The 11,648-nt window shown below is 36.2% G+C and overlaps 1 pseudogene; it reads left to right on the top strand.

The window, feature by feature from the left end:
• Positions 1 to 271: 271 nt before the first annotated feature.
• Positions 272 to 10,631, top strand: LOC140532030 (superoxide dismutase [Cu-Zn]-like; annotated as a pseudogene).
• Positions 10,632 to 11,648: the final 1,017 nt, after the last annotated feature.

Below are 11,648 nucleotides of genomic sequence, written 5' to 3'. Positions count from 1 at the left end.
CTTTAGACCAATAACAATAAGTTAGGGTCCTTTAAATGTTAGTAATACTGTGGAGACAATTAGGTCAAGAGCTTGTGTAGTTAGCAATATGAATATTATTTGTGTCTTGGTTAATGTTTGAAAAAAAAATTCTTTTGTGGTCCATGTTGTAAATGCTTTAAAAAGAAGTATCAGCTGACCAAATGTTTGAATTGCTTCATCTGTTACAAACTGTGTTAAAAATAAATAATAAAAATCATAATAACATTTTAAGTAGTTGAGTATAGCTGTCATGTATCCCGACTCTTCTCTTTCCCCAGAAATAAAAGAACCAGGTGTAGGACCAGAGCCTCGAAGTATATTCAAGAATGCTGAACCAGTGAATGAAGAGGGGTATATAATAGCGGTAGTATGGGTACTCAGAATAAGATTGATAAGGAAAGTGGATAACTTATGTGTTTGGCTTATTTATTTTCTTACTTTTTAAAATTTTAGCTATATTGGAAGAAAGTAGATAAAATAACAATTCCTTGGTATGGATGAGATGATGATTATGAATAGCATGGCTTATCTCTCCTTTTACATTTGTTGCCTTTGCCAAGGAGAATGAGCTTAGGACTGGAAAGGATAGGATAAAAATAGCGAAACACTTATCAAATCTCAGGATACATAAAGAGACAGAAGGAGAGCACATGGTGCCAAGGCTAGTTCACATCAGTAGTCCCAAGTGCACTACCTGCTAGGTCTCTGAAAAACCTAGCAATTATTACTGTAGAGCTTTTCTCATTGAGGTTTGAAAGGACTTGAGGGCATAGGGGAGAAGTTACAGTGCTGAAGAAAGGCAAATGCTAGCCCAGTTTAAAAAAAAAGAACACATCTATAATTTGTAAGCTATTGAGTTTCATTTTGATTGTTGGCCAAAATAAGAAAATATATTACTAAAGAGCTGATTAATGAGCATCTAAAAAAGGAAGTAGTGATCAGAAGGAGACAGTATAATTTCATCAAGAAGTCATGCCAGACTAAACATTTTTTTTGAGAATTATGATTAGAGTCCCAAATTCTACTGATTCTACTATGTTATATTGATAGTAAACAGATATATATGTATTATAATATACATTAATATATATGTTATAATATTAATATAATTATATTATATATTAATATTAATATAATGTTACTATATATTATGTAATATATTATATGTAATACAAAAATAGTTTGTATTAAGTACATACAAAAACTAATGATCTATGAGCTCAGGATATCTAAATGCCACCCAGGTCTCAATGTTGTTTCTTTTTTTTTTCAGAGTAAAATAAATAAATTTATTGATAGACAATAAACTTTAAAAATATTTACATCTTTAAAAAGTTTTAAATGCAATATGTCCTCTACTTTATAGATTTGAATATTATATCCATTGAATTCACAATGTTGTGAATATTCTTTCATTCATAATTAAATACCAATTTGATAACACGTTATTAAGTATATTTTTTTAAAGTCTGTTTTTGAAAGGCTAGCTTTGATTACAACTCATAGGTTTCCAATGAGGTTTAAATGAAGCAAATCCCTAGGGCATTGAAGCACATTTCTTTCTATTTCTTACATAAATTTCTTTCATATCCTAAAATATGATCAAAGCCTTTTCAGTAGTATTCCATTTGAGAAATTCTGTACTTTCCAAGCACTTCTATTTCTCAGTATATCAATACATTTATCCGCATTCCTGATAAATGGAAATGAGTTCATTAACAGGAACAAGATTACTAGGCCTAGTAAAAACAAAAAGTGAGAAAAAAAACCTAATCCAAACTTTGTTTTGGGTGTATATTTTACATTCTGATGAAGAAGCCTAGATCTGACAGATTCACATGACTTGTGCCAGTGGCTTTGGTATATCCTTGAATATAAAAGTGATTTCTTGTAATAAAAATTAACTTATTAAAATGTTCACTATTTCAATCTTTATATTTCCTGCCCAAAAGAAGCATTTTTTTCTTGATTGCAATTGTTAGCATCATGTTTTTTTAACCTAGTCTTTTCATTGTTCTTCCAACTTCAAGAATTCTAAGAAATCATTAATAACACTTCCAGCTGCCAGATTCCTCTGAAAAATCTCTACTTGTTTTCGATGGATGACTTGAGCTCTTTTGCCGGTGGTACCATGGTCTAAATTTGGAGTCTGAAAGACCTAAGTTCAAATCCAGCTAAAGACTCACTAGTTATGTGTCCTCGGGGAGGCAACTTGACCTCTGTCAACTTCACTTTTCTCATCTGTAAAATGAGGGAGTTGAACATGATGGCTTCCAAAATGCTCCCCAGTTCTAAATCCATGTTCTTATGATTGTTTTTGTTGTTGTTGTTGTTGTTCTTTCTTTTTTTAAAATTAATTTATTTTAGTTTTCAACATTCACTTCCACAAGATTTTGAGTTGCTAATTTTCTTCCCATCTCTCCCCTCTGCCCACTCTAAGACAGTTTGCATTCTAATTACCCCTTCTGCCAATATGCCCTCCATTCTATCACACCCCTCTCTTCTCTTATCACCATCCCTTCTATTTTCTTGCAGGCAAGATAGATTTCTATACCTCATTGCCTGTATATCTGATTTCACAGTTGCATGAAAAAGCAATTTTTAACATTTGTTTTTAGAACTTTGACTTCCAACTTCTCTCCTTTCCTCTCTCCCCACTGAGAAAGCAAACAATTTAATATAGGTTATATATGTAGTTATGCAAAACACTTCCATAACAGTCATAGTGTGAAAGACTAACTATGTTTCCCTCCATCCCATTCTGTCCCCCATTTATTCTATTCTCTCTTTTGGCCCTGCCCCTCCTCAAAAGTGTTTACTTCCAATTATACCCTCCTGCCATTTGCCCTCCCTTTTATTATCCCCCTACTTATCCCTTTCCCCCCTATTTCCTATAGTATAAAATAGATTTTCATACCAAATGGAGTGTACATATTATTCCCTCCTTAAAGCAAATACAATAAGAGTAAGGTTCACTGTTTCCCTCCCACCTCCCACCTTTTCCCCTCCATTAAAAAAGCTTTTTCTTCCCTCTTTGATGTGAAAGATAATTTACCCCATTCTATTTCTCCCTTTCTCCTTCTCCAAATATATTCCTCTCTCACCCCTTAATTTTATTTTTTTAGATATCATCCCTTCCTATTCAACTCACCCTGTACCCTCTGTCTAAATGTATATAATCCCTCCAACTACCCTAATACTGAGAAAAGTCTTAAGAGCTAGAAATATTATGTTTCCATGTAGGAATGTAGACAGTTCAACTTTAGAAAGTCCTTTATTATTTCTCTTTCCTGTTTACCTTTTCATACTTCTCTTGATTCTTCTGTTTGAAAGTCAAATTTTCTATTCAGCTCTGGCATTTTTATCAAGAATGCTTGAAAGTCCTCCATTTCATTGAAAGACCATTTTTTTTCCATTGAAGGATTATACTCAGTTTTGCTGGGTAGGTGATTCTTGGTTTTAATCCTAGTTCCTTTGACTTCTTGAATATCATATTCCAAGCCCTTTAATCCCTTAATGTAGAAAGTGCTAGATCTTGTATTATCCTGATTATATTTCTGCAATAAATGGTTTCATACTGGTGGCTTACAATATTTTCTCCTTGACCTGGGAGCTCTGGAATTTGGCTACAATATTCCTGGGAGTTTTCCTTTTGTTATCTCTTTCAGGAGGCGATTGGTGAATTCTTTCAATATCTATTTTAGCCTCCAGTTCTAGAATATCAGGGCAGTTTTCCTTGACAATTTCTTGAAAGATGATTTCTAGGCTCTTTTTTTTTTTTTGATCATGGGATTCAGGTAGTTCAACAATTTTTAAATTATCTCTCATGGATCTATTTTACAGGTCAGTTGTTTTTCCAATGAGATATTTCACATTGTCTGCTTTTTTTTCATTCCTTTGGCTTTGTTTTATAATTTCTCAATTTTTCATAAAGTCATTAGCTTCTATCTCCTCCATTCTCATATTTAAGGAATTATTTTCTTCAGTGAGCTTTTGGATCTTCTTTTCCATCTGGTCAGTTCTGTTTTTCAGACCATTCTTCTCCTCATTGGTTTTTTGGATCTCTTTTGTTAATTGGGTTTATCTATTTTTTAAAGTGTTATTTTCTTCAGCATTTTTGGGTCTCTTATAGCAAGCTGTTTACTCAGTTTTCATGATTTTCTTGCATCATTCTCACATCTCTTCCCAATTTTTGCTCTCCTCTTACATGATTTTCAAAATCTTTTTTGAGCTCTTCCATGGCCTGAGAGAAATTCATATTTTTCTTATAGGTTTTTGATGTAAGAGCTTTGATTTTATTGTCTTCCATTTGTATATTTTTGTCTTCCTTGTCACCAAAGTGTGATTCTATAGTCTTATTTCTTTTTCAGATTTTTGCTCATTTTCCAAGCTTGATGACTCCATAGTGGGTAAAAAAGTTTTAAAGAATCTTCAGGTGTTCATGGACTTCACTTTCTACTTGCATATATCCTGTCTTTCTTCTGGAAGAAAAGCAATGAATTTAACTAGATTATGAACACTCATTGATACATTTGAGTGTATTCAGAATTAGTTGAGTGAATAAATCCAATGTGTCAAAAATAATAGTTTGATGTCAATTTAAGAGGTCTCCAGTGGAATACTTCATCTTTCCTTATCTCTTTGGCATTAAATATATCTACCAGTGACTTGAACGTATAGATGTCATCTTTATCAAATTTTTGGATTGGGGAATGATATAAAACTGTGTATTGGATGACAGATTTAGGATCTCAAAAGATCTTGACAAGATAGAACAGTTGTCTAAACTGAATAAAATAAAGGAGAATAAATGGAAAGCCTTATACATGGGTTTCAAAAATCAGTTTCATCAGTATAAAATGGTAGAGGCATGAGTAGAAAGGAGTCTGTAAAAATATGTGGGAGAGGTTTTAAAATCAAGTCTTCTAAACAACATATTGGGGGTTGTGGGACCTAATGATTATCACAAATGTCTCTTAGATTTCATATCTACTGGAACTATGAAAGAAGGAGAATATCACATCCTGATATGACTCCCCAAAGTATGGAGAAATGGTTATCCAGGAAGATGGTGATCTTCTTGCAGCAAACATCTTTCAGGACTCTGGGTGAAGATTGGAAGGGAAGATTGGTAACATAAGTGATGCTTGCCAGGATAAAGTGCTATTTTCACTATTCTGTGAAGATGAAAGCTCTTCCCTTATGCCACAGAATATGTATATTTTATTTTAGATTTATTTGTATTCAAGTTAATTCTCTTGTATTCTTTCACACTGTTAAAAAGACCTGGAAATAAATGCCCCCTAATTCAATATAAATGTACTAAATTTTAGTGATGGGATCAGATACAACTCATTCTATAAAGTGAGAGAAGCTATCATTTTAGTCAACCCATTATTACTCCCCAAAGTACACAGAACACAACATGTTGTTTTATTATCACAAGACAGACCAAACTACTCTCTTGAGTCCTTCTGGAATGCAGGAACGTTTGCTTCAAGAGTTTTTATTAAAAAGAAGTTCAGGAAAAGAATGTGGTTTAATAAACAGATAAAAACATTGTGCTACCAGCCTATCAAACCAAAGGCAATTTTTCAATTTGACCTAGCGAAAGGAGATCCAGTATATACATGAATTCTTCTAGAGGTACAACTTCCCCCAAATCATAAGAGATCTTTAGACTGATTTAGGGTCAGAGTTCAAATATCTAATAAGAGGGAGGAAGAGGTCAAAGACAGATTACAGTTGAGATAAAGCAAAGATTCTCATGTATTTGTGATATCCTAGTCTAGATCTAAACCTGTTATTCAGTGTGGGACTCCCTAAGACATATTAATGACTCATTTTATCTATTGAGTAAATAAGGCTACTTCTTCAATAAACACCCCAGGAGTCAACTAGACAAGCTTCATTCATTCATCCAAGGAGCACCGATTAAGCCCCTAAATTATAACAAGGCATTGTGCTAGATATTGGGGGTATACACAGAAAGGGGAAAACAGATTCTTCCCTCAAAAGGTTTCCATTCTTCTAAACAGTGTTCCTAGCATCTTGCCTCTTGAGGACAGGTTTGCAGTCACAGACATATAGATAAATCTCAAGTTATTAGGGACATCAGAGGCCATCAAGCACAGATTCCTCATTTACAAATGAGGACAAATGAAGTTCAGGGCTGCTAAATGACTTAGTCAACGTCACAAAGGTAGGAGTTATCAAAGGTAGAATTTGAACCCATATTCACTATTTCCAAAGTCCTGACCCTTTTCTTGCACTACAGCATTTATGTTGGATTTTAAAAGTTGGGTAGGAGGTTTGAAAGTAAAAAGGGAAGGAAGAATATCCCAGGTATGGAAAATAGAACAAGGAAAGCAAGAAAGCTTGTTTCCAGACAGTGAGTAGTTCTGTTGCCTGCAGGAGTTTATGAGTTGAGGCTGGGGAAGTGGAGTAGTAAGAAATTCTAAAGAGCCTGACAATGAGAGTCAGTCACAGGTCCAATAAAAAAAAAAAAAATTAAGAAGTGCTTACTATGTCGTTAACATAGCATTTGAGGTAACTAAGAAGATAAAGGAGTCTACCTTTAAGGAACTTACATTATTCTGGGGAGGGAGGAGATAAAGGATTGGGAAGATAGAGAGAGACATCTGGCCCTAGAAGCGATAATCTTTTATTCACCATTTTCACTGCTCAATGGCTATTTCCACCAAGTTTTCATCTTCCTGGTCAGAAGTTTGTTGAATCTTTTATATCAGTTTCCAGGCTCACAAAGGATTATTGACCCTAAATACTCAGTGTCTACTGTGAATTATTAAAAGGAAAACAAAAGATGGAAAGTATTTTATTCTTTTTTCTATTATAACAAGAAAAATCCCATAAGCTTTAGAGACTTAACTACAACTTAGTGAGGTATAACCAAGCAGTTTGATCCTGCTAAGTGTGGTCCAGGGTTTGTGACTTTGGCTTCTCTCATCCCAGCTTTGTTTACTCTCCTACTGCTCCTACTCAGATGACTTCTCATACTCAGACAGTTTTGGAGAACAGTAAAATCAATCTCACTGAAGTCATTCTGTAGAGTAACTATCAGAAGCCAAGATCCAGAAAGCTGCATTTGCATCATTTGCTGGTGCTCCATTTTATCACACTTCTCATTTAAGGATGGTATCCAGAATGGAGGTTATTTTTATTTTTTTTGAAAAGTCCATTCTGAGACAGTTGATGCAAAAAGAACAGGGCAAAAACCACACTTTTCCAAGAACTGAGCTTTTCAATAAAAAAAAAATACAAATGTGGCTTTCAAATGTCAGAGATATCTTTCAGGGAGCTGAGACTCTTTCAAAATGCTTAGGGAACTTGATGTTTTTGAAACCCATGGCAAAGTCAGTGAATAATGTCAGGGCTTTGGTTTGTACCATAAGGCGGGGAAAAATTCTGCTAATTTCTTTCATATGCTTCTATCCTGGATCTCAAACAGCAGGAAGCCTCCCTTTTTTGGTACAGGGAAGCAAGGATGTGGGAGTTGGTGCCAATGGCCCTAGTTACAGGGAGGAGGTGCCCATCCTGGATTTGGTGCATAATTCATGACAAATCCATTTTTACCCTTTCAATGTGTCGCCAAGTTCCATGTAGATGATGATAAGTTAGTGGGGGGAAAAAGATGAAATTCTTCAAGTTATTTTTAATTTTCCCCTGAATGTTCTATTTCAGATCTCTCAAATCTCTTTCAATGTCAAGTCACATTAAGCCAATAAACATTTATTAGCAATTGCTTTGTACCATTCAGTGTGCTAGACCCTGGGGATACAACCAAAACAAAACATTGTCCCTGAACTTAAGCAGCTCGTCTGTTGAGAGAGGACATTCAATCATTTACACACGAGATCTATCTTTCTGTCTGTCTGTCCATGTGTCTGTCTTTCTATGAGTCTGTTGATCTTTTCATCTATCTATCTTTCTATTTGTGTCTGTCCATCTTTCTGTGTGTCTATCTGTCTATTTCCATATAGAATAACTTGGAGTCAACCTCAGAGGGAAAGCATTGGTGCTGAAGCTCTGGGAACAGTTTCCTGTAGAAGGTGGGATTTTAGCTGGGAGTTGATGTCTATTTAAAAACATATTGAGGTGGGTTCTGCAAAGTTTGCCCTTTTAATCAGTTACTTGGGATAGTTTTTAACACCGATTGTCTTCAAGCCTATGTTTCATCCCTCTTTCTTGATGACCATGATAAAAGCTCTCTTAAAACTGTCCTGCTTATAACACTGACAGGTCATTTTTCAATTTCATTTCTTACAGCTTAGAGATGAAGAAATGCTTTGCTCAGAAGGTGATACTGTTAATTTAAGGGAGTGGAGAATTCCTGAAAACATTATGGCTGCCTCTAACATACCCAACATAGATACTGTTCCCCAAATAAGAGAAACTGTATTTGCAGGTAGGAATATAACATTCTACAGGAGAGGGAAGTTGAGTTCTAAAGCTGGGCCTAGAGTAGGAGAGCTGGAGCTTTGTCCTAGGCACCAGCATCTGGAGGATAGTGGGAAGTTGAAGGGATATTCTTCTTTTGAAATGAAACTCATAGACAGTTGTCCTGTGCTTTTTACCTTTATGACTTCTGTCAGTTAAAAAAAAGGAAATGAAAAATAAAAAAAGGAGAAGGATAAGGTGGGCCCTAGAAGGAGACAGGGAAGTGGCAGACTGGGAAGGAATGAAGCATTCTTTGCTCCAAACAGGAAAAAATTGAGGTCATTTACCATAAGCTTCCTCTTCTTACCTCTTCCTCATTTCATATCTCTCAGATATCTTCTGCCGCTATCTTCGCTCTTATGTCATACAAAGAGGTCCTCAGCCCTTACCAAGGCCCACTCCTCTACTGACATAACTGATCCCAGTTATCTTCAGTCTGTCCTTGTCTACTACTTCTTCTCTAACATTTACAAACATGCCTATGTCTCCTCAGTTGTCACAAAAACTCTCACTTGATAAATCCACCCCGGCACACTGTTATCCCACATCTCTTCTCTTTGTGGCCATACTCCTTGAACAGGCTCTCCATAGTAAATGTCTCCACTTTCCCTCCTCTCACTTCTAAACACCTTACAATCTAGCCCCCATCCTCATCATTCCACTGAAATTGTCTTCTCCAAAGTTATCATTGATCTCCTAATTATCAAATCCAATGGCCTTTTCTCATTCCTCATTCTTCTTGACCTGTCTGTAGCCTTTGACTGTTAATCTCTCTCTATGCTTCTGTCCTGGATCTCAAATAGCAGAAAGCCTTCCTTTTTTTGGTACAGGGAAGCAAGGATGTGGGAGTTGGTGATACTTTTCTTTGATGTTCTCTTTGAGATTCTCTTCTCTCTAGATTTTCAAAGCACCAATCTCTATGTATGAGACAGCTTCCTCAGTCTCCTTTGATGGATTCTCATCCAAGTCATGTCCACTAACAATGGGTATCCCATAGGACTCTATTATGAGCCCCTTTTTCTTTTCAGTCTGTATTTCACTTGGTAATCTCATCTGCTCCCATGAATTTAATTACTATCTCTATGCTAATGATTCTCAAATCTGCCTCTCTCTACTGACCTCTAGTCTTATATCTCTACCTGTCTTTCAGATATTTTGAACTGGATGACTAGGAGACATCTTAAACTCAACATATCCAAAGATGAATTCGTTATCTTTCCACCTAAACCCTTATCTACTCCTAACTGCCTTATTAATGTCAAAAATGCTATCCTCCCAGTCCCTCAGACTTATAATTTTCTTGTCACATCATCACTTATCCCTTCCCCCTTCCCCCATGTAGAACATATTGCCAAAGTTGCTAAATTTCAACATCTCTTGAATACGCCCACCTCTCTCCCTGACTTTGTCACCATTCTAGTGTAGGCCCTCATCACCTCATACTTGATATATTGCAATAGACTCCAGGTGGGTTGCCTCCTTCAAGTCTCTCCCCATTTTAATTTATCCTCCATTCAGCTGCCAAACTGATTTTCCTAAAGCACAGTTCCAACCATGTCATGCTCCTACTCAATGAACTCTAGTGTTTCCCTATTCCCTTCAGGAATAAGTATAAATTCTCTCTAACAGCATTTATGTCAGATGTAGAAAGGCTGCAGATATGTACTTGCCTGTGCAGCACTGTGCTGAAGGCTATGTGCATTTTGAAGATTGACAGTCTCGTAAAAGGCATGCTCTTCTTTGAGCACAAGCAGGTTGAGGTGCCTGTGGAACTCTTGGGAAGTATTAAAGGATTAGCTGAAGAAAATAACGGATCCCATATCCATGAATTTGGTCCATCAAGGATATACTGTTGCAGGTACTCATTTTAACCCTCATTCTAAAAAGAAAAACACAAGAAAACATGGTGGATGAAGTGAGGAAGAGAGGTATGTTGGAAACTTTGTCAGTATGACTGCCAACAAAAATGGTGTGGCAACAGAGTCTATCACAGATTTCTCTAATTGAACTTTCAGGACCAGTGTCTACCATTGACCACACCATGCTAGTCCAAGATAAAGTTGATGACTTAGGCAAAGGGAAGTGCAGAGAGTGAAAGGATGGGAAATGCTGGGCCTCACCGATCTCGTGGGATAATTGGGATTGATAAATAAATGAGTTTCTTAGGATATAGCTCACACAAAGGAACACAAAGATGTTGATAATTACATGTAACCACAAGTGTGGCTACACCATCAAATAACACACACACACACACACACACACACACACACACACACACACACACACACACCTTCCTGATTCTCCACCATTTAAGAAGGTTTCTCAGAGAATTTACTTCATTATTTTCCAAACATCTGCTTTTCTGAACTTCATGATCTCTAGAAATTCATTTTGCAAGATGACATCAACTCTGAAACTGTCATCTCAGATCTTTCCTTGCTCTGGCTAGAGGTCTTCATCATGTCTCGGTAATCTCCCTCCCCTCCTCCTACTGTTCCTCAGTTTTTCAACTTCTGTTTATATGTTGTCTCTCCTAGCTTCTTGATGAAAGGAACTGTCATTCATTTCTTTACACCCTCACCACTTAGCACGGTGGCTAGAATACAGTAGGTGCTTAATCAATATTAGACTCTGATATATGTGGATGCATTTGTATTTCCTTATACAATCCACTTTTCTGCTCTGCCTTGTGTATGGAAATATTATTTTTCTTTTTTGAGCATCATTAAATTCAAAATAAAAAGATAGGGACAGTATTTTTATCTTTCTTTATATCCCTAGCTTTTACCACAATGTCTGGCATTTAGTGAATGCTTAATCAAGGTTTTACGATTGACAACTGTCTTCTCCATTCTCTCTACCACTATCCTAGTTCAAGTCCTTATTATTCAGACTTCTGTAGAGTCTTCCTAACTGGATTTCCAATTCCTCTTACACACTCCGATCAGATTAATCTCCCCATTGCAGACTACTTATCACATTACTCCCTTGCTCCTGTCATTCCACAGGACTGGAACACTACTCTATCGGTATCTCCAACCACTGTCCCTTCTCCTTGAAATCCTATGTATCCTCTAAGATCCAGCTTAAATTCAACGTCTCCCAAGAAGTCTTTGATCCCCAAGTCAGCAATGATCTCTCCTATTTCTCCATCTCATGATATTTTG

This window comes from Notamacropus eugenii, chromosome 3 (assembly GCF_028372415.1).
Source record: "Notamacropus eugenii isolate mMacEug1 chromosome 3, mMacEug1.pri_v2, whole genome shotgun sequence".
Lineage (NCBI taxonomy): Eukaryota > Metazoa > Chordata > Mammalia > Diprotodontia > Macropodidae > Notamacropus > Notamacropus eugenii.
The sequence above is the reverse complement of the archived record's forward strand: the minus strand, read 5'-3'. Positions and strand labels throughout refer to the sequence as shown.